Raw genomic sequence first — 24,200 nt, 5'->3', positions numbered from 1 at the left:
TGGAGAGGTAATGGCTTTTCCTTAGCAAAATGTCAAATGAGAAATCCCCCGAGCTCTACTGTTCAGCCTGGCTGCTAGTGCTAGGCTCTGAGAATTAATGTAGGCATATTAAATTGGCTACCTGACACACATACGCACACACACACACACACACACATATGCATTCACACACCCACGCACACAGCAACACCATGGAAATCTTGAGGGTAGTCCTAATCTGGAGAGCTGTGATCCACTATGGAAATTGTTTGCTGGTGAATCACTGTCATGTTCATAAACCAATGGCCTCCTCCACAGAGAGATAGAGACAGCTGTGATCTATGCATTTCACTGTAACTGATGCAAATCAGTGTTAGTGATAGTGTTATTCTTCAACTGATAGTGTACTCTTATAATCTCCACATGGCACAGCCAGAAGAGGACTGGCCACCCCTCCGAGCCTGGTTCCTCTCTAGTTCTCTTCCTAGTTTCCAGCCTTCCTAGGGAGTTTTTCCTATCCACCACACTTCTACATCTGCATTGCTTGCTCTCTGTGGTTTTAGGCTCGGTTTCTGTATAAGCACTTTGTGACAACTGCTGATGTAAAAATGGCTTTATAGATACATATGATTGAAATTGAATTACTGCTACCTTGAGAACATAATGGATTCTGCTTGAGCGCTTCGAAGTCAATGTGCAATTCCACGCCAGAGGGAGATATTTTTGGTATCTCAAATTATGGCAATTCTCAAAATTTAACTTAATTAGGAGGAAGGATGTTTAACATGTTTTTTACCTTTATATCACAAACCATTTTTGAGAAAATTCTCAAATGATGAATTTTAGGCCCACATTTTAGAGCACACCATAACAAGTATTTTTTATGTACCTTTTTTTAACTAGGCAAGTCAGTTAAGAACAAATTATTATTTTCATTGACAGCCTAGGAACAGTGCCTTGTTCAGGTGCAGAATTACATATTTTTACCTTGTCTTGCAACCTTTACGGTTACTAGTCCAACGCTCTAACCACCAGGTTACCTGCCGCCCCAAAGTATAACGACACAAATATGTTGTCTGTATCATTTACAATTCACAGATCTTAGGGTCTTACAGGAGGCATGTATAGGTCTAAAAAAGGGCCTAGAATGGCCACTTCCATCATGATTTTTTTTAAACCCCCACTGGCATGGAATCGACCCATATTTTTCTCTGTTTTTCTTCAAATACTCAACCTTTCTTCAGGTAAAGTGTATTTTAAGAGAAACCTCTGCCTCCAGCTATGTCATGACAGTATTACAACCACAGACCAGACCACACACAATCACCCACTCCATGACAAACCAACACAACGGGAAAAAAACCTCAAAACACATCTTTAAGACACGTGTCAGCATTTTCTTTGAGCTGTTAATGGAGGTGTCAACAAAAAAATATATTCAATAGTTTGTAGTCTATTTACCACTATGGGGAAGTTATTGCAGAGAGTCACAGAGATATGAGGCTAACCAATGTCCTGCCTCCCCCTGAGGCCTGCTATCGACTGAAGGATCATCAGCAGAGATTGGCTGGCTCATTGGACCGATTCCTGCATAGTTAGCATACCTCTACAATCAGTAAATGTTAATAGTCCACAGAGAGGTTGTTTGTTTACAGTGTGTCAACATTAACATTAGCAGGAAGTTCCTCTAAGCTCCTGGGTACTTAGTGTCACATTACCTCATTCTCTATGTTTGGTCAGTGTTTAGCCCAGAATGGATGGCTTACATCAGTGGTCACCAATCTCCAAGCCATTCCTAGTTGATCACCAAACATTTCTGTAAAAAAAACAATGATAAAGCCTTGTGTTCCTATTTGTTTAATTCATTTTGCGCTGTTGGCAGTAGGTGCACATGATTCAGCAGCTTAGGGCCGGGAAGGCAAAGTATTCCCATTTTGAGCGATTCATGTGTCTGATGCACAGGAGGTTGGTGGCATCTTAATTGGGGAGGACGGGCTCATGGTAATGGCTGGAGAGGAATTAGTGGAATGGTATCAAATACATCAAACACATGGTTTTCATGTGTTTGATGTTGTTCCACTTGCTCCATTTCAGCCATTAGTATGAGCTGTTGTCCCCTCAGCACCCTCCACTGGTCTGAAGGTAGAACTCCGCCTTCCCGGCAGGCCCAGAGAGCGAATCAAGTGCACCTATAGGCCTACCCCTGGCCAATCAGATAGCTCAGATCAACGTGTCTGCACAGTTTCCTCAAGCCATAGACTGTAAAAACAAGCCTCGAACGCACAGCAAAGTTGATAATGTGAGACTTTTAAACCATTAAAACCATGACTAGGGAGAGACTCAACGAATACAGCTAAGAACTGCTGTTTATATGAGTAAATTCATATTTAAGTTGTTATGCCCTGATCTGTTTCACCTGTCCTTCAGTTTGTTTCCACCCCCTCCAGGTGTCGCCCATCTTCCCCATTATCCCCTGTGTATTTATACCGGTGTTCTCTGTTTGTCTGTTGCCAGTTCGTCTTGTTTGTCAAGTCAACCAGCATTTTGTTTCTCAGCTCCTTCTTTTCCCCAGTCTCTCTTTTCTTGCCTTCCTAGTTTTGATAATTGCCTGTCCTGACTCTGAGCCCACCTGCCTGACCACTCTGCCTGTCCCTGAGACTGCCTGCCGTCCGGTGCCGTTGCCCCTACTCTGGATTACCAACCCCTGCCTGCTTTGACCTGTCGTTTGACTGCCCCTGTGGTTGTAATAAACATTGTTACTTCAAACAGTCTGCACTTGGGTCTTACCTGAAACGTGATATATTCAGCACTGTCAACATTTTGTTCAACAGTTTTATAAGCCATAAAATGTGCATTCTCCCTACTTCCACTCACACGACAAACAGCACTGCAGCTGCAATGAATGATATAGCAAAGTGTTTCACTTTCTCTTGTCATAGGAGGAGAGGCAGCCTCACCCCTGCTCCCTCTCGCCCCTCAGACTGACCATCAGATGCAGGTCATCAGTCCAGTAAAAAAAAGCTAATTATTATGCTCACTCAGGTGTGCTTCACAAGTAATTTGTTGTAAGTAATACAACAAACGATCTATTACCAATGTGATCATATACCTACATTTTTAAATATATTTTCACAATGGTCTGTTTTGTTTTCCAAGTTTCTGTTTCTCCCAGTTTTTTTCAGGTTTTGTTCTCAAAATCCCCAAAATGTTAAATAAATCAGGAGACCACTTTTGAGGTCTGGGAAAAAGCTAAGAAATGTATATTTTTGGGTGTAGCTACCCTTTAATTCCAGTGCACACCAGCATAATAATTGTTTGGTTAGGATGTTTTTGTAGCGCTCATGTGATTGCAGAGTTTGGAAACCAAATGGCAACTGGATTGATGCAAATAATCGTGAAATATTCTGCCAGGTAGGCATAGGCTACCTTGTAGTTTTTGGGAAAGCCTTTCCATCTCTACCAGAAGATGGTTTATCATTAGCATCATCACTAACGGCTACATAAAGTGTAGTAGACATACACGTGCACTTCGCACAGACACAGACTGCGGCATTCCTGTGCTGTTTCAGAAAGTTGCAGGAAATACGAATCATTGATGCATTTTGTTCATGTCTTGTGATTTAACTTGGGCAAATGAATGAACTTTCTAATAAGTTCAACACATTCAGTTGATTTCTACTCATTTCAGTAAAAGTTTGAATATTGTTGAATTCGGTTTAATGTCTGGATTCCTTGATTCCATCCGCGTTCTCAGCAAAGCACATTTTGCCTGACACTAATAGAGCCGATCAATCATCTGGGGTAATACCTCACTTCTCTTTCTCGCTTGCTCTTTCTCTCACTCGCTCGCTTGCTCTAACACCCACACACACCACTCTCACCTCAACACCTCCTTCTCTTTCTCACACACACACACACACACACACACACACACACACACACACACACACACACACACACACACACACACACACACACACACACACACACACACACACACACACACACACACACACACACACACACACACACACACACACACACACACACACACGGCCTGGCAGAGAGTGAGGCAGTGAGGGTCCTTCTGTCAGCTTAATGATTCACTGCCAGTTCTGCATTATAAAAACATTGAGACCTCTTAGAGTGTATGTCCACTTCCAGCTGATTTATAGACTGGCCTTTTCAAGTCCGCATCCTCTGTGTTGTCAACATAGCTGTGTGGAGCCAACACTGCAGCTGGGATGACGAAAATGCATTTTGATCCATAACTATCCATACCCACCACACTCTGTGGGTTTTGCTTATATGCAAATGTCCTGAAGAGAAGTCAGTGGAGCTGTGGAATTATGGGAGATGTGAAACAGATCTGAGCAGCCAGCCATAAAGGCCAGTCCAGACACACAGACTGCACAGCATTTTAATTCCAGGAAATAATTTCATTAGCATGCCTCTTATTGGACGCACAAATTGCTGAATATCATATGGTGATTCGACATATCCAATTAACTGGTCCCATTCTGTTTTCTACAGACGCTATTTACCACTCTCTGTTGGACACCAGCGTTGTGTTTATTAGCCCACATTAATGGTCTGAAACATATGTGGAGAGGCTCTTTTCTTAACATAATGAAATTAAGCATAATAGCAGGCTTAGACAGCAGTGCTGATGAAGCATTTGCAGTTTTATAGGCTACTGTACAACAGTATAAAATGTAACAATGTTCAATGATAGATTGAAGCTCCTCAATAAAAAGTCCTGAAAGTATTTACCAAAAAGGTTATCCCAAAATGCAAGAGGCAACTACACTGAGTTTATAAAACATTAGGAACACCGACATAGACTGACCAGGTATTATTCCTTATTGATGTCACTTGTTACATCCGTATAGATGCCACTTGTTAAATCCATGTAGATGAAGGGGAGGAGACAGATTAAAGGAGCATTTTTAAACCTTGAGACAATTGAGATATGGATTGTGTGTGTGTGCCATTCAGAGGGTGAATGGGCAAGACAAAAGATTGTGCCTTTGAACTGGGTATGGTAGTAGGTGCCATGCGCACCAGTTTGAGTGTGTCAAAAACTGCAACGCTGCTGGGTTTTTCACGGTCAACCGTTTCCCTTGTGTGTCAAGAATGGCCCATCACCCAAAGCACATCCAGCCAACTTGACACAACTGTGGGAAGCATTGGCGTTAACATGGGCCAGCATCCCTGTTGAACACTTGTAGAGTCCATCCCCTGACGAATTAAGGCTGCTCTGAAACCAAAACGGGGTGCAAATCAATGTTAGGAAGTTGTTCCTAATGTTTTGTCCACTTAGTGTCTCTCCCTGTGGAAATGTTCTTCTAAATAGGGTTCATATTGACTGAGTTATTGGGATTAATAACATGTTTTTCTTCACCAGGTGCTGTCTCTCTACTTTCACGCACAGGTTTAGAATGTAGTGGGCATGTATGAACCTTGCGAGGCCATACTGCGAACATTAGAAAAAGTACAAATCAAGTCTGTCTCAAAATGCACATCGGCTAATTACATTTAGAATTTAGAACGTTACATTGTAGCTGGTCCCATAAGATAACCTCGCACATGTTAGCCATTTGCTAACCTCACCAGGTGGCAGTGATTATTTTCTGTAACAAATTTGGTGTCACCCTATCTGCACAAACCAATAGCATTTCTTAAATGGAGTGGCTACGGTTTTGGATTTTCATATGAAGCATAGTACATGTAAGTGTAGGCCTACACGTCTGTGTAATATACCCTATAGTGGCGACGATTATTTATGTAGCAGTGCGAGTAGCATATGTGTCGGTCTGTAAGCGGGATTCCAATAAGAAGCTCAGCATTAAATTCATCCGTCATCTTAATTGACAAGGTTTTGGCTGCACTTCTCTTGACAACATGTTAACAGAGTAAATGGAATCATACATTTGAAAGGAAAAAACAACATCTCAGCCGTGATTCGAATTTCCGCAAATGACGAAAATCATCAGGAGCCAGGCTCGCAAAACACTGTGAGCTAATCGTCCAGTTAAAAAACGGTGCGTGTTTTCGGAACTTTGATTAGCAGATGGTGCTGTTGGGAACAGCTAGCATGTAGGCTTTGATCATGTGCAACTATGTCAACAATTGTAATTGGCTGATGCTTCAACTTGAACTAAAATGTAAACAACCTTTTCTAATGTTTGCAATTACAGCCCAAGCACGTTTGCAAGCTGTCCGACTTGGCTCACAGAAAGAGTCATTCATTCGTAACTTAACATTTTAAGGCAATGGCAACCTTTTCTTTTTAATTTGATACAACTAAATCAACTAAAAGTTGAAACAACTAAAACATTTGACAGTGTGCAGGTTGGCATGCATAGCCGACATGCTGTATCATTAGAGGCCAGTGATTGTGTGGGACTGCCTGCTGGCTAGCAGCATCAAACAACAGGCCTAACATTATAACTATCGACTAACACATGATCAATCACTTAGGGCTGTGTAACAGTGTGTGTGTGTGCGTGTGCGCGCACGTTTGTGTGTCTGTGTTTGTGTACGTCTTCCTCTGATCTGCTGTGGCTTTGTTTAGGCTAGTTTTGATTGGCTAGTTGTTTGAGGGCGAGAAAGAGGATGAAACCCACCAACACAAACAACAAAATAACACCACTGTGTTTTAGGCTCGGTTCCTTAAGCCTCACAAGGACGTTGTGTGGCAGGAGAGGAGATGTCTGTGGTTGTCTGGGCTCAGGGTAGAAAAGTCTCAAAGCACAGCTCTAGAATCAGCTTATTATTGTGTAATGACCATTTTACCACATAATTTCTTTGCAAAGACCTGGCCATAAATAATTCTATCCAAAACTCAACTGGGAATAGGTAAACACTACCATACACTGAGAGTACTCAATGTATGTTTTTTCTTTATATAATGCAGTCTGTCTATATGTACATATAAACGTACATAAAACACAAACTCAACGCTAAATGTATGCCCACATTGTCCGGGTGTCTTTGAGAATATACATATCGTTAATACTGTGTGTGCCTTGGTAGACGATGAGAAAACACAACTCTGCACTGGTCTGAGAATATGTGAGTGTAAATACCAGCATGCACAGATAGAGATCAGTGTGTGCCCTGGCCTTCAGTATAGCCACTGTGTTGATATGTTCATAACAAGTTCCCTAAGGGAGAGCCTCACACACACACCCCGGGCTGAGAAGGGTGTGTGTGGGATGGGGTAGACCTTGGAGGCTGGGGATGTGAAATGTCAACAGACCCTCTCCACCATCACCCCCTTCTGTCACTCCATGTCTGCGGCATTCTGGAGGCTATGTTATTGTGTGCGTGTGCGTGTGCGTGTGTGTGTGTGTGTGTGTGTGTGTGTGTGTGTGTGTGTGTGTGTGTGTGTGTGTGTGTGTGTGTGTGTGTGTGTGTGTGTGTGTGAGAGAGAGAGAGAGAGAGAGAGAGAGAGAGAGAGAGAGAGAGAGAGAGAGAGAGAGAGAGAGAGAGAGAGAGAGAGAGAGAGAGAGAGAGAGAGAGAGAGAGAGAGAGAGAGAGAGAGAGAGAGAGAGAGAGAGAGAGAGAGAGAGCCAAGCTCAGGAAGGTGTTTCGTGTATGGGGAAATTGGAGAACATGTTCTGTATCCAGTTTTACAGAGTGTATGTGTGATAACATGCGTCTTGGTGAGAGGTGTAGGAGTCAGGCGCAGGAGAGCAGGGATGTCTGAGAAGCGTGTTTAATAATATAGTCCACCAATACAAAACGGCACAGAAAAAAATCCCAAAACTACGCTCTCTAATAAGGCTCTCGAATAATCAGAAACTCGTGCAAACACACGGAGGAACAAACACAGTTCCCACACTTTGCATACACGTGCGTAATAGCGAAAAAAAAACAAACATCATATACAATCGAGCGCAAAACACACAAGTCTAATCCTGCATGAATTACGGCAGGTAACAGGTGCCCAATATACCCACAGAAATCAAAGCAATTGAAAACCAGGTTTGAAAAGGAACACAGACAAAACAACCAGAAAAAGAAAAGGGATCGGTAGTGGCTAGTAGACCGGCGACACCGAGCGCCCAAGCGCCGCAGCGCGACGACGTCGGCCTCGAGGACGACCCGGAGGACGAGGCGCAGGGCAATCCGGGTGGAGGCGGTGAAACTCCCTTGGCATAGGTGGATCCAGTACGTCCTCCACCGGCACCCAGCATCTCTCCTCCGGACCGTACCCCTCACAGTCCACGAGGTACTGAAGAGCCCCCACCCGACACCTCGAGTCCAGTATGGACCGAACTGCATATGCCGGGGGGCGGAGGGACCTCCCGCACCTCATCTTCTTGAAGCGGACCAGCCACCACCGGCCTGAGGAGAGACACATGAAACGAGGGATTAATACGGTAATAAGAGGGGAGCTGTAACCTATAACACACCTCGTTTATTCTCCTCGGGACTTTGAATGGCCCCACAAACCACGGACCCAGCCTCCGGCAGGGCAGGTGGAGGGGCAGGTTTCGGGTCGAGAGCCAGACCCGGTCCCCCGGTGTGTACACCGGGGCCTCGCTGCGATGGCGGTCGGCACTGGCCTTCTGCCACCTTTCGGCCCGTTTAAGGTACCCGTGGGCGGCCTCCCAGGTTTCCCTTGAGCGTTTCACCCAATCGTCCACCGCAGGAGCCTCGGTCTGGCTCTGATGCCATGGTACCAGGACTGGCTGATAGCCCAACACACATTGGAAGGGCGACAGGTTCGTAGAGGAGTGGGGGAGTGAGTTCTGGGCCATCTCAGCCCAGGGGATGTACTTCGCCCACTCCCCTGGCCGGTCCTGGCAATACGACCGCAGAAACCAACCCACATCCTGGTTCACTCTTTCCACCTGCCCATTACTTTCGGGGTGAAACCCAGAGGTCAGGCTGACCGAGACCCCCAAACGTTCCATGAACGCCTTCCACACCCTGGACGTGAACTGGGGACCCCGATCAGAAACAATATCCTCAGGCACCCCGTAGTGCCGGAAGACTTGAGTAAACAGGGCCTCCGCCGTCTGTAGGGCCGTAGGGAGACCGGGCAAAGGGAGGAGACGACAGGACTTAGAAAACCGATCCACAACGACCAGGATCGTGGTGTTGCCCTGTGACGGTGGCAGATCGGTCAAGAAGTTAACCGACAGGTGTGACCAAGGCCGCTGTGGAACGGGAAGGGGTTGTAACTTCCCTCTGGGCAGGTGCCTAGGAGCCTCGCACTGAGCGCACACTGAGCAGGAGGACACATAAACCCTCACGTCCTTGGCTAAAGTGGGCCACCAGTACTTCCCACTAAGACATCGCACCGTCCTCCCGATCCCCGGGTGACCAGAGGAGGGGGATGTGTGAGCCCACCAAATTAACCTGTCTCTAACCTCCAGCGGAACATACACCCGTCCTGCTGGACACTGGTGGAGTGGGCTCAACACGCGATGCTCGCTCAATGTCTGCGTCCACCTCCCACCTTACAGGTGCCACTAGACAAGAAGCCGGGAGGATGGGCGCAGGATCAATGGCCCGCTCCTCCGTATCATATAGTCGGGACAGTGCGTCTGCCTTAGTGTTCTGGGAGCCTGGTCTATAGGAGATGGTAAACCTTAATCGGGTGAAAAACATGGCCCACCTTGCCTGACGAGGGTTCAGTCTCCTCGCTGCCCGAATGTACTCTAGATTACGGTGGTCAGTCCAGATGAGGAAAGGGTGTTGGGCCCCCTCAAGCCAATGTCTCCACACCTTCAGGGCTCTGACAACAGCTAGCAGCTCCCGATCCCCCACGTCATAGTTTCGCTCCGCCGGGCTGATTGAAAACCAGGTGTGAAAAGGAACACAGACAAAACAACCAGAAAAAGAAAAAGGGATCGGTAGTGGCTAGTAGACCGGCGACGCTGAGCGCCGAGCGTCACCCGAACAGGGAGAGGAGTTACCTTCGGTAGAAGTCGTGACAGTATGGGCATTTCTGCTTTATCACAACTCGGTTAATGAGTCAGTCATTCACACACACTCAAAGACACACACTCAGGGAAAGTAACACATTTAATGAATTACACAGACCAGGGCCAAAAGAAGGTGAGGGATGAAGGACTGTATGACTTTGTCCTCCAAAGAAAGCCCTACAAGATTGCTTGTTATGCAAACGTATAACTTTACTGTTGCATGCATTGAATGGAGACATTTTCTTGAAAAATGTTCAGGTGTGTTCCGGAACTTTCCCCTTAGAGCTCCCTCATGCTACAGATTGCCCCTCCCTGTCCATTGAAGTCTGCTTAATCTGCCATCTTAGTAGTAATTAGTCCCAATGAGGATCACCTTCCAGCCACTAGACATTAATGTCAAACAGACAAGGTGCTTGGCTAAGACAAGGCAATGGGAAGTAAATATCTCTCTCTGTCTCTCTCTCTGTTTTCCTCTCTGTCTCTCTCACTGAGTCTTTCATCTCTCTCTCTCTCCCTCCCTCTCTCCCTCAAAAAGTTAAGTTATTGTAACTTGGCGATGAACCAACACATTACGGCTGAACCAGTCAGGGTACAGAACATTAGAAAGAAATGCCCTCAGAAATACCCTCAAATTAAACCTGAAGGTCTGCTGACAGTCTGCAACTTAAAGCTGATGGTCTGCACTTCAGCTTTCAAATCCGAAGTGTTGGAGTACAGAGCCAAGACAACAAAAAATGTGCCACTCTCCCAGTACTTTTGGTGCTCACTGTAAATCAATAGTGTGTGGGCAGCACTTTCTCCACAATTTAAATTTGAGAGTACATCCAGATTTGGACAATTAGCTACTAATGGCCAACAAAGCTTGCATGTTGTTATGCCTCATCTCTCACTGTTTGTCCACTTAATATCCCTCCCCCCACCAAACGTCTTCCACACTCTCACTTTTATGAGAGACCAGGATCAGTAAGCCCTGAACCTACCACATATTGTTTTGTTTTACTGTTTTCCTCTCTTATTTTAGCTGAAGAGCAGTACTCTTTTCGGACACTTTCCTACTCCTGCAATACCCTATTCAAAGAGAACCTTGTCAACTATGTTACCTCCAAGCCTCCAAACCCTACTACACCTCCACCAGTACCTCATAACCATATCCAGCGCCGACAGAGATGGCCGCCTCGCTTCGCGTTCTCAGGAAACTATGCAGTATTTTTTTTATGTATTATTTCTTACATTGATACCCCAGGAAATCTTAAGTTTTATCACATACGACCAGGAATACGCCTTTCCCGAAGAAGATCCTCTGTTTGGACCACCACCCAGGACAATGGATCGGATCCCAGCCGGCGAACCAAAACAACGACGCCGCAGCAGGGCAGAAGAAGCAGTCTTCTGGTCAGACTCCATAGACGGGCACATTGCGCACAACTCCTGTGTTTACTACTCGCCAATGTTCAGTCTCTTGACAACAAGGTAGACGAAATCCGAGCAAGGGTTGCCTTCCAGAGAGACATCAGAGATTGTAACGTTCTTTGTTTTGTGGCTCACTCGAGATACACTATCGGAGTCGGTACAGCCACCTGGTTTCTTCACGCATTGCGCCGACAGAAACAAACATCTCTCTGGTAAGAAGAAGGGCGGGGGGATATGCCTTATGATTAACGAGACTTGGTGTGATCATAACAACATACAGGAAGTCCTTTTGCTCACCTGACCTAGAATTCCTTGCAATCAAATGTAGACCGCATTATCTACCAAGAGAATTCTCTTCGATTATAATCATAACCGTATATATCCCGCCCAAGCAGACACATCGATGGCCCTGAATTATCTTAATTGGAGTAATCTGTAAACTGGAAACCACATATCCTGAGGCTGCATTCATTGTAGCTGGGGATTTTAACAAGGCTAATCTGAAAACAAGACTCCCTAAATCTTATCAGCATATCGAATGTGCTACCTGGGCGGAGAAAATCCTGCACCATTGTTACTCTAACTTCCGCGACGCATACAAAGGCCTGCCCTGCTTTCGGAAAATCTGACCACGACTCCATTTTGTTGCTCCCAGGCTATAGACAGAGACTAAAACAGGAAACGCCCGTGCTCAGGTCTGTTTAATGCTGGTCCGACCAATCTGATTCCACGCTTCAAGATTGCTTTGATCACGTCGACTGGGATATGTTCCGCATAGTGTCAAACAACAACATTGATGAATACACTGATTCGGTGAGCGAGTTTATTAGCAAGTGCATTGGTGATGTTGTACCCACAGCAACTATTAAAACTTTCCCCAACCAGAAACCGTGGATTGATGACAGCATTCATGCAAAACTGAAAGTGTGAACCACTGCTTTTAATCAGGGCAAGGCGACCGGTAACATGACTGATTATAAACAGTGTAGCTATTCCCTTGCAAGGCAATCAAACAAGCTAAGCGTCAGTATAGAGACGAAGTAGAGTCACATTTCAACAGCTCAGATACGAGAGGTATGTGGCAGGGTCTACAGTCAATCACGGACTACAAAAAGAAAACCAGCCCCATCGCGGACCATGATGTCCTGCTCCCAGACAAACTAAACAACTTCTTTGCTCGCTTTGAGGTCAATACAGTGCCAACAACACGTCCCGCTACTAAAACACACAGGCTCTCCTTCACCTCAGCCAACGTGAGCAAAGCATTTAAACGTGTTAACCCTCGCAAGGCTGCCGGCCCAGACGGCATCCCTAGCCGTGTCCTCAGAGTGTGCGCAGACCAGCTGGCTGGTGTGTTTACGGACATATTCAATCAATCCTTATCCCAGTCTGCTGTTCCCACATGCTTCAAGAGGGCCACCATTGTTCCAGTTCCCAAGAAAGCTAAGGTAACTGAGCTAAATGACTATCGCCCCGTAGCACTCACCTCCGTCTTCATGAAGTTCTTTGAGAGACTAGTCAAGAATCATATCACCTCCACCCTACCTGGTCCTTCTGTAGCTCAGTTGGTAGAGCATGGCGCTTGTAACGCCAGGGTAGTGGGTTCGATTCCTGGGACCACCCATATGTAGAATGTATGCACACATGACTGTAAGTCGCTTTGGATAAAAGCGTCCGCTAAATGGCATATATTATTTATATTTATTTATATTATTATATTATTATATTACCTGACACCCTAGACCACATATGTCAGAGTCAAGGCCCGCGGGCCGGATGTGGCGTCAAGATGTGTAAATGAGATGGAGCTGCCTTGGGAAAAACTCGTGGGTTTGACAACCGACGGAGCACCTGCGATGTGTGGACACAGGAGCGGACTGGTGGCAAAGATACGGGAAAAGATGCAAGAGGAAAACGCGACAGGTGAGCTGACAGCTTATCATTGTAACATACACCAGGAAGCGTTGTGCGGTAAAGCCTTGAAAATGGAGCATGTAATGAGCATCATCACGCGCACAGTTAACTTTATCAGAGCCAAAGGTTTGAATCACCGCCAGTTCAAGGCATTTCTGACGGAGTTAGAAACGGAGCATGGTGATTTGCCTTATCACACAGAGGTGCGATGGCTAAGCCAGGGAAAGGTGCTTCAAAGATGTTTCGAGCTTCGTGAGGAGATTTGTCTGTTCTTGGACAGCAAAGGGAAAGACACAACACAACTCCGAGACGAAATGTTTCTGTGTGAAATGGCTTTTCTGTGTGACATTACGAGTCATCTGAATGCAATGAACTTGCAGCTGCAGGGTCGGGATCGTGTCATCTCTGATATGTACAGTACAGTGAAGGCATTTAAAACCAAACTGACTCTGTGGGAGACGCAGATGCGGAAAGAAAATTTGAGCCACTTTCCCAGCTGCCAGACCATGAAAGAGAAGCTCTCTACCAGTGCGTTCCCGAGCGCACAGTTGGCTGATAAAATAGGTATGCTTGCCGCTGACTTTCGACGCCGATTTGCTGACTTTGAAGCACAAAAAAGCAGGTTGGAACTGCTCGGTAACCCATTTGCTGTTGACGTGGAAAGCTCACCACCAAACCTCCAAATGGAGTTGATTGACCTCCAATGCAATGATGCACTGAGGGCAAAATATGCGGCAGTGGGTGCTGCGGAGTTCGCCCGTTTCCTCCCCGACACAATGCCCCAGCTGCGCATCCAGGCTGCTCAAACGTTGTCTATGTTTGGCAGCACATACCTGTGTGAACAACTGTTTTCTTTGATGAACTTGAACAAAACATCACACAGAAGTCGACTTACTGCTGAACACCTCCACTCAATTCTGAGGATTTCCTCAGCTCAGAGCCTTACCCCGAACATTGATGAACTTGTGGAAAAGATGGGACACCACCAAGTATCACCCTCAACCTCAAACAAGTGAACATTACTGTGCAATCACATATTTAGAGTTTTTACTCAGTTCAAGTTTAAAAGTTAAAGTTTAATATTTGTTTTCACTGCATGTTACTTCTCCTTAAACAAAGTGTTGTTTTTGATTAATAGATTTTTGCACTTTATTTTATTGTATTTCAATCCAATTATATTTTAAAATATTTCAGTTGAGTGGATGATAGAAAATTGCTATTATTTTTTTTTTTTGAAGTAAATTTAGCCCACTTTTGCTAAAATAGAAAATATAGGCTACTGATGGTGCCTTGAATACCGGTTTCTTTCATTTAATGTTCATGTTATGGGGATTTTTATATAAAGGAAATTTGTCTTTTGTGTCTGTTGAAAATTAAAGATTACTGACAGAGCCATAAGAAAATATTGCTTTATTTATCTGATCATATTGGAATATATTTGTTAGGTTTTCAGTAGGTTCAATTAGGTTCACTAGACTATATGCGTCATTTAAAAATGTTTCAATGAACATTCGAACAGTCCGGCCCTCGGCTTGTAGCTAAATTTTTTATTTGGCCCTCCGTCCATTTGACTTTGACACCCCTGCCCTAGACCCACTCCAATTTGCTTACCACCCCAATATGTCCACAGACGACACAATCACACTGCCCTAACCCACCTGGACAAGAGCAATACCTATGTAAGAATGCTGTTCATTGACTACAGCTCATCATTTAACACCATTGTACCCTCCAAACTCATCATTAAGACCCTGGGTCTCCACCCTGCCCTCTGCAACTGGTTTCTGGACTTCCTGACGGGCCGCCCCCAGGTGGTAAGGGTAGGAAACAACATCTCCACCTGGCTGATCCTTAACACTGGGGCCCCACGAGGGGTTCGTTCTCAGTCCTCTCCTGTACTCCCTGTTCACCCATGACTGCGTGGCCATGCACGCCTCCAACTCAATCATCAAGTTTGCAGACGACACTACAGTGGTAGGCTTGATTACCAACAACGATGAGACGGCCTAAAGAGAGGAGGTGAGGGCCCTCGGAGTGTGGTGTCAGGAAAATAACCTCACACTCAACGTCAAAAATACATAGGAGATGATCGTGGAAACAGGAGAGGGTGCACCCTCCTATCCACATCGACGGGACAGTAGTGGAGAAGGTGGAAAGTTTTAAGCTCCTCTCCGTACACATTTCGGACAAACTGAATTGGTCCACTAACACAGACAGTGTGGTGAAGAAGGCGCAGCTGCACCTCTTCAACCTCAGGAGGCTGAAGAAATTTGGCTTGTTACAAAAAACACTCAAACTTTTACAGATGCACAATCGAGAGCATCCTGTCGGGCTGTATCACCACCTGGTACGGCAACTGCTCCACCCACAACCGTAAGGTTCTCCAGAGGGTAGTGAGGTCTGCACAACTCATCACCAGGGGCAAACTACCTGCTCTCCAGGACACTTTACACCACCCGATGTCACAGGAAGGCCAAAAAGATCATCAAAGACAACAACCACCCGAGTCACTGCCTGTTCACCTCGCTATCATCTTGAAGGTGAGGTCAGTACAGGTGCATCAAAGCTGGGACTGAGAGACTGAAAAACAGCTTTTATCTCAAGACCATCAGACTTTAAACAGTCATCACTAATATTGAGTGGCTGCTGCCAAAATAATAACTCAATCTCTAGCCACTTTAATAATTCAAAATTCGATGTTATAAATGTATCACTAGTCACTTTAAACTATGCCACTTTATATAATGTTTACATACCCTACACTACTCATCTTATATGTATATATTGTACTCTATACCCTCTTCTGCATCTTGCCAATGCCGTTCGGCCATCGCTCATCCATATATATTTTTACGTACATATTCTTACTCATTCCTTTACATTGTGTATATAAGGTGGTTGTTGTGAAATTACTTGTTTGATATTATTGCATGGTCGGAACTAGAAGCACAAGCATTTCGCTACACTCGCATTAACATCTGCTAACCATGTGTATGTGACAAATACAATTTGATTTGATTTGAGTATGCCATCCAGGACCATTAGTCACCTCATATAGGAAGGGTTTAACGGGGCAGCTCACACAATGGTGTGATACTGGCACCGATTGTCACGACTTCCGCCGAAGTTGGCTCCCCTGCCTGTTCGGGCGGTGCTCGGCGGTCGTTGTCACCGGCCTACTAGCAGCCACCGATCCCTTTTCCCTTTTCTGTTTGTTTTGTCTTATTAGTTGCACCTGTGTCTAATTGTGATTTCCTGATTTGATTCCTTATGTAAGGCTAGTAAACCCGCCCTTGTTTTGTGCGGGATTGATTTTGTGTTACGTGTTGTTGTCGTTGGGTGTGTTCGTGCTCCGGGCCGTATACCTTTTGTTTTGGGTTGGTCAGTATTTTTTGCGCCCTGTGTTTTGACATTGTATTTTGGTGCCATATTAAAGTGCACTTCTCCCTTTGGAACTCTCTGCTCTCTGCGTCTGATTCTTACCTCACACACCCAGTCCCTCGTGACACCGATACTGAAACACCTGAACCATTTTAGTTCAGTGTCAAAGTCCAACAGCCCCTTATTCCTTCCGGAGTCGCTGCAGATCCGACTTTTCTGGACCTCTCTTCCTAATGGCCAAAGGTCCCAATGCTTCTGCGCATGTGTGGAATTCTCTACGCACAGTCTCTGTTCTACTCGTAGAGAACAGGCTACTCTGGCGAATGTTGCTCGTTTAATGAAGTCAGATCAAAGCTGAATCAATGTCTGCAAGATGACATGATGATAGTATTGTACATAAGAGAACCGAATAGAATAGCATAATATAACATTCCACATTCCTCTTCCACAAGCTTCCCAGAATAAGTTGGGTGAATTTTGGCCCATTCCTCCTGACAGAGCTGGTGTAACTGAGTCAGGTTTGTAGGCTTCCTTGCTCGCACACACTTTTTCAGTTCTGCCCACAAATGTTCTATAGGATTGAGGTCAGGGCTTTGTGATTGCCACTCCAATACCTTGACTTTGTTGTCCTTAAGCCATTTTGCCACAACTTTGGAAGTATACTTGGGGTCATTGTTCATTTGGAAGACCTATTTGAGACCAAGCGTTCACTTCCTGACTGATGTCTTGAGATGCTGCTTCAATATATCCAACATAATTTCCTACCCCATAATGACATCTATTTTGTGAAGTGCACTAGTCCCTCCTGCAACAGAGCACCCCAAAACATGATGTGCCACCCCCTTGCTTCACGGTTGGGATGGTGTTCTTTGGCTTGCAAGCCTCCCCCCTTTTCCTCCAAACATAACGATGGTCATTTTGGCCAAACAGTTCTATTTTGGTTTCATCAGACCAGAGGACATTTCTCCAAAAAGTATGATCTATGTCCCCATGTGCAGTTGCAAACCGTAGTCTGGCTTTTTTATGGCGTTTTTTTGAGCAGTGACTTCTTCCTTGCTGAGCGGCCTTTCAGGTAATGTCAATATAGGACTCGTTTTACTGTGGATATAGATACTTTTGTACCTGTTTCCTCCAGCATCTTCACAAGGTCATTTGCTGTTGTTCTGGGATTGAGTTGCACTTTTCACACCAAACTACATGTATCTCTAGGAGACAGAACGCGTTTTCGTCCTGCGAGGTATGGCGGCTGCATGGTCCCACACTTGCGGCTGCGTGGTCCCGTACTTGTGGCTGCATGGTGTTTATACTTGTGTACTATTGTTTGTACAGATTAACGTGGTACCTTCAGGCATTTGGAAATTGCTCCCAAGGATGAACCAGACTTGTGGAGGCCAACAATTTTTCTTCTGAGGTCTTGGCTGATTTCTTTTGATTTTCCATGATGTCAAGCAAATAGTCACTGAGTTTGTAGGTAAGCCTTGAAGTACATCCACAGGTACACCTCCAATTGACTCAAATTATGTCAATTAGCCTATCAGAAGCTTCTAAAGCCATGACATCGTTTTCTGGAATTTTCCAAGCTGTTTAAAGGCACAGTCAAGTGTAGGTAAACGTCTACCCACTGGAATTATGATACAGTGAATTATCTGCCTGTAAACAATTGTTTGAAAAATGACTTGTGTCATGCACAAAGTAGATGTCCTAACCGACTTGACAAAACTATAGTTTGTTAAGAAATTTGTGGAGTGGTTGGAAAATGAGTTTTATTGGACTCCAACATAAGTGTACGTAAACTTCCAACTTAAACTGTACAAGATTACACAAAGGCGGGAGCTATAGTAATGAACTGAAATCTGTGAGTCACACCAGAGAGGAAGAGGCGAAGCGAGAGGGATAACTGGGACCAAATCTGCCTTCTCCAGCAGGTGGCTTTTTTATTTGAATGTTTTTGCTCAGCCAGCCAGGGGTTTTTGTATGAGAGTGTGGAATTTGGATTAAAAAATGTAAAGGCTTATTTGCTACGTGTGGCTTATTTGATTGAATATACATCTCGTAGTGCTTAGGTTGTTACGAGTGTACTGATAAGTAAGACACGTGACATCCCGGTAACTTGCCCTCTCATTGGCTAGAATGGTCCCTCCTGAATGGTCCCACCTGAATGGTACCACCTAGAATGGTCTCCTCCCGACTGCCTTCTACTAGGAGTCCTAGTCTCTTTCGCTAATATTCCATTCCTTGCCAACCCGGATTTACAGCTGGGGTTTTCTTAGGTTGTTGGAAATAACATTCATAGAATTCAAATTCATAACAAAGTCAAAAACAAACATTTCGCTATTAGCTATTAGCTAGGCAAGTTGTATTTTGAGGCTTAAAATCAAAACTAAGATTGCAGTATTTAGTTTGAGAATTTAGACATGAGCTAGCAACTTTTAACAAACTGGTTTCATCTGGACAAACAAAAAAATGTTGCTTAGCAAAGTTGATATTTGAAGATGTCAGAAAGGCCATTCTCTTTGGCACATGACATGGAGTACAGGAAGTAGATTAGCTAAAGAGACTGGTACCCAGGTGTCGTGACGTTGTATTGATCAATGTCAATGACTGCTGTTCATCGAACGATTAACGGTTTGATTTTACAGCAGTCGCTAATTCATTATTTTCCTCTACAGTCTCATCCTGTATGGGGCGGCAGGTTGCCTAGTGGGTAGAGCATTGAACTAGTAACCGAGAGGGTACAAGATCGAATCCCCGAGCTGACAAGATAAAACTCTGTCATTCTGCCCCCTGAATGCTGTTCCTAGGCTGTCATTGAAAATAAGAATTTGTTCTTAACTGACTTGCCTAGTTAAATAACGGTAAAAATATATATAAATAAATCCTGAATGTCGCATAATCTGGGAATCTGCATAAATCCGAGTCCCACTAAATAAGTCCGCGCTTATAGGTCAGAATATAATGACGTAGTTATGTGTCGAACGTCTCCGATGGGGTATTTCCTCGTGGACCAAGTTCCTCTGATAGCAGCACCTCTGTTGTTACTGTAACTCTCTGATTGTCCAAACGACGTGAGTGTCCTTTCTCTTAGTGGTCTGTTTCCTCGCCCTTGTTCTGAAAGGGGATCTTCTGAGTATGGTCATCCGTGTAGCCCAGGGCTCCAGCATAGGAATGAAAGCAGTGTAGACACACGATACCTTGGAGAGTTCACCTTCTTAGACACAGCTACTCATCCATAGCATAGATTGTTAAAAGGTTCCTTTGTCTTCTTCGACCTCGTGTTGCGTTTTGGGTTTGCGACTACCTCGGACCTTGGCTGCAGCTCGTGGTCACCTAGTCTGATATGTTAATTCTTAACTCACATGTTTCATACCCTCGGGTCAGAAACGGGCGTTTCCGTCCAAGTTCTCTGGGCATCGGTAGTTATTTTTATTTTGCCTTTATTTAACCAGGCAAGTCAGTTAAGAACACATTCTTATTTTCAATGACGGCCTGGGAACAGTGGGTTAACTGCATGTTCAGGGGCAGAACGACAGATTTGTACCTTGTCAGCTCGGGGTTTTGAACTCGCAACCTTCCGGTTACTAGTCCAACGCTCTAACCACTAGGCTACGCTGCAAGGTCTGGATTTTATTCAGATCCAATTTAGACAACTAACTTCACATTTCATCTTCACAAAAACATTCTCTTTGATCAGGACATTTTCCACATTATGTACAGTATGCAAATATCAGGTACATATTGTGAAAACTCTTCAATTTACAATGTTTTCGTTATAACGTCGCCAATAAACCTTTTATAACATAACAAAAACGACATTCCTTTTCATGTTCCATCTATCTACCACCATTTTGGCTGACGAAGCATATTGTCCCAAAGTCCATTTATTGAATGTTACAGTTCTGCGGTAGGTTCTCCATAGGCCCAACATACATAGATCTAAAAAAACAAGTGGTCTCTCTATCACCTCAGACTGCCATGATAGGAAGAGAGAGAGAGAGAGGAGCTGTGGCACGGCTGAAAGAGGACAACCCTGATCTCACAGTTTACCACTGCATCATTCATCAGTCTGTCCTGTGCGCCAATCTGTCAAGAGTATGCTGAAGTGATGAATACAATGATGAGACTCATCAATTTCCTCGGGGCATCCTCGTCTCATCAACATCGCCTGCTGAGAGAATTCCTGATCGAAGTTGAGGCAAATGCAAATGACCTACTGCTGCACAACAACGTAAGATGGCTCAGTAAAGGCAAGGCCGTTGGGTCCATTCGAAAGGAAATAACAGCTTTCCTAGTACTGCTCAAGAGTCAGAAGGCAACACAGTTCCAAAAACAAAATTGCAAGACGAGAGCAAAATGGATATTGTTGCTTTTTTTGTAGACATCACACCTTAATGAGCTCAACGTGAAACTACAGGGCAAGAACAATTCGGTTTGTGATTTGATGACATCTGTCCGCTCCTTCCAGAGGAAACTGGAAGTGTTCAAGGAAGATCTTCAAGGAGAAGTGTGCACACTTCCTAAAAGTGCAGGGACAGGTTCAGGGTGAGAGAGATGTTTCTCCTCATGTTGACTTCATGGATAAGCTGATTGGAAACTTCAGAAATCGCTTTGATAGCTTCAGCCTTGGACATCAGCTCCTTCTAATTGAGGATCTATTCGTCATCACAGATGTCAGGGGATTTTCAAAGTTGGTGACACAGACCTTCAAGTGGGCACATGCTTGGATCTCTACAGATGGAACTGATTGATCTGCAAGCAAATGTTGCACTAAGAGAGCACTTTCAGCACTGTCTGAGACTGTTTTCCCTGGTCTAACCAAAGTAGCACTACACACCTTGACCATGTTTGGCTCCACATACAGTTGTGAGTCTTCTATCTCCACTATGAACATCATTAAAAATAAGTACCGTTCTCGACTCACCAATGAGCACCTACATATGTGCATGACAATGGCACTGACTCCATTCAATGTCCATTCAAATTACTGGCAGCGCAAGCAAAAGCCCATTTCTCTCACTAAAGAAGAGAGATGGACAAGTGAAGTGGGAGAGAGTAGGAGAGATAAATATTAAACCTGTGGTTTGTTATTTTTTCAAAAATCAAAGCACTTTTCACAGAAACAGGCACTTTTGTTATTTTTTTTGTGAAGATGCAGTCTTGAAATGAGAACATTTATTTATGATTAGGCTGCATATTTATTTTACCTCAATGTTTAATGTGTTTGCATTGAAAATGTGCTATAAATATTGTTGAAATGCTTTTGAAATGTAGTACTTTATTAGCTATACATATACAAGAACTACATATGCCCCCAAATCATAGCGCGCATTAGACATTTTAATGGTTTGGACCTTTGGGGGGGAGAACATGTTAGTCACTGGACCTCTTTGAATTCTAATTGTGCACCCCTGCTATAGATCTATTAATCCAGTCGCTTTGATCTGGCTTCCTCTTCTCCTGCCTGCCAGTTCTTTGAAACTCTCCTTTCACATGATTACAACTGGATAATTATTTCACAGCAAAGCCAGTCAGTGGAGTGAAGTTACTAGCTCAGATAAAAGTGTAATCTATTGTGTCTCTTCAGAATTAGGGCCTCAGTAGAGGCCTATTTTACAGAATCCGAATCAGTGCTTTCAGAATCCCCAGGCCATAGATATGGATAGAACTGCATGAAAAGATACCAAGTTCATCCAAGGATCTCCAATATTGCAGTTGTACAGTCATGACTATGAAGTGGATGCACAATTGTTCAACATGGTTGGATTTAGGGGCTGGCTGACACTTAGTGAGAAGCACTATGATAAACGCAAGGTATAGTCATCTTCATCATCAATATCCCTTTGTCCAGCATTTCCCTCAGTTATGAACTGTATAATGATGTATTGTGGCCAGTGTTGTTGTTGCATAATACAGTCTTTGATACTGTGTCCCGTTGTGGTCCACCAGCTGGGTAATGACATGGCTGGGCTATAACATGTCTAGTCAGGCACTCCAAACAATTCACCATCAACCCATTTAGCTACACACAACATGATGGAATCTCACAATTATTATACAGTGCTATAATTGGATGATGATAACAGCGTTTAATCATGCTCTGTGCCCAGCGAAATACTGGCTGTTTTAACCTAGCTCTGTGGTCAGAGCACATAATGGCTGCAGTTAAAGAAGCATATCTGACGGACTGAGAGCTCTAGTATTTGAAGGTCTTGATTGAATGTGATGGTACGTCAGCGTGGATCAAAAGTGAGGAATGTACAGACATAAGCTACAAAAGAGCTCTCTCTCTCTCTCACACACACACAGACACACACACAGACACACACACAGACACACACACACACACACACACACACACACACACACACACACACACACACACACACACACACACACACACACACACACACACACACACACACACACACACACACACACACACACACACACACACACACACACACACACACACACACACACACACACACACACACACACACACACACACACACACACACCATCTATCTCCATCTCTCTGGCTTGCTCTCTCTCCATTGTAGAAGGGCTGTGAAACAAGGGTGCATCACTGACAGAGACGTGTTTAGGACTGTGTTGAATTACACTCACGTATAGATAAAGATGAACAGAACTGTTAGTAGAACTACAGAGCAGAACATGAACATCTCTCGCCCACAGAGGTAGATAAGAGGAATAAAGCAGAGCTGGTGTCTGAGAAGACCAAGTTAGACCTGGGTCCTTCTCTTTTACCTCGGCCAGGGGTAAAAGAGAGGTGTATTGTATGAGTGGAGTTTATTGAAGTAACAACACTAAAAGGGTTGTGGTGTCCATTAATTAGTCAGTAATTAGTCAGTGTGTGCTGCATATAAAGCGCTCAGACATCATATCAGTTTGGTGGTATCCTTTGTGTAGAGTGTGTTAAGTAGACTAGGCCCTATGTTATTGTCGAGATGTCAGCCACTGAAATGTGTGCCACTGAAATGGTTTCTCCTCATGTTTTTGTATTCAGTTGTTATGTTGGCCTGAATACCGCCCATCTGGCCTGTGTGCCTTGTTACATGGATTGCTAAATGCATTTCTCCTCTCACTGTAATGGCTGGAAGAGGCTGTCCTCTGAGACAATCAGCCTGCAGTTACCTCTACATGGGCCTAAATGAAATCCAATAAGAGGAATGGTGATATGAAGAGACCATGCAGCATGGGATCTATCCTCTCAGGGATTGGTGCGCGTGTGTGTGTTTGTCTGTGTGTGTGTGTGTGTGTGTGTGTGTGTGTGTGTGTGTGTGTGTGTGTGTGTGTGCGTGCGTGCGTGCGTGCGTGCGTGCGTGTGTGCATGCAAGTCCCGCCTTTACGGGGTCAGAAAACCAATTTACAGGGTAAGAAAACAAATTTGTCCGTTAGTAAATTGGGTCAACTATCCCTTTAACATGGGGCTGGGACTCTTTAGAAAAATAATCACCTAATAGATGGGTTAGCTGACAACGTCACAAAAACTATGCGCACGCTTCAATTGGTCCATGAGTTGTTGTGATTCTGGATGGCCAGATAGCTACCAAC

General features: G+C 44.5%; 1 protein-coding gene and 1 long non-coding RNA gene across 8 annotated transcripts in view; one reads left to right on the top strand and one right to left on the bottom strand.

Annotated features, from left to right (window-relative positions):
- Positions 1–24,200, top strand: part of LOC124037882 (carboxyl-terminal PDZ ligand of neuronal nitric oxide synthase protein-like) — a 259,421-nt gene that overhangs the window by 66,727 nt on the left and 168,494 nt on the right. The window lies entirely within an intron of this gene.
- Positions 7,687–24,200, bottom strand: part of LOC124037884 — a 37,932-nt gene continuing 21,418 nt past the window's right edge. Inside the window, exon 3 of the long non-coding RNA XR_006839251.1 lies at positions 7,687–8,334. This is a non-coding gene — a long non-coding RNA (uncharacterized LOC124037884). The remainder of the gene's footprint in view (positions 8,335–24,200) is intronic.

The sequence above is a fragment of the Oncorhynchus gorbuscha genome, linkage group LG06, assembly GCF_021184085.1.
Source record: "Oncorhynchus gorbuscha isolate QuinsamMale2020 ecotype Even-year linkage group LG06, OgorEven_v1.0, whole genome shotgun sequence".
NCBI classification, from domain to species: Eukaryota; Metazoa; Chordata; class Actinopteri; order Salmoniformes; family Salmonidae; genus Oncorhynchus; species Oncorhynchus gorbuscha.
This window is presented reverse-complemented; position numbering and strand designations above follow the sequence as displayed.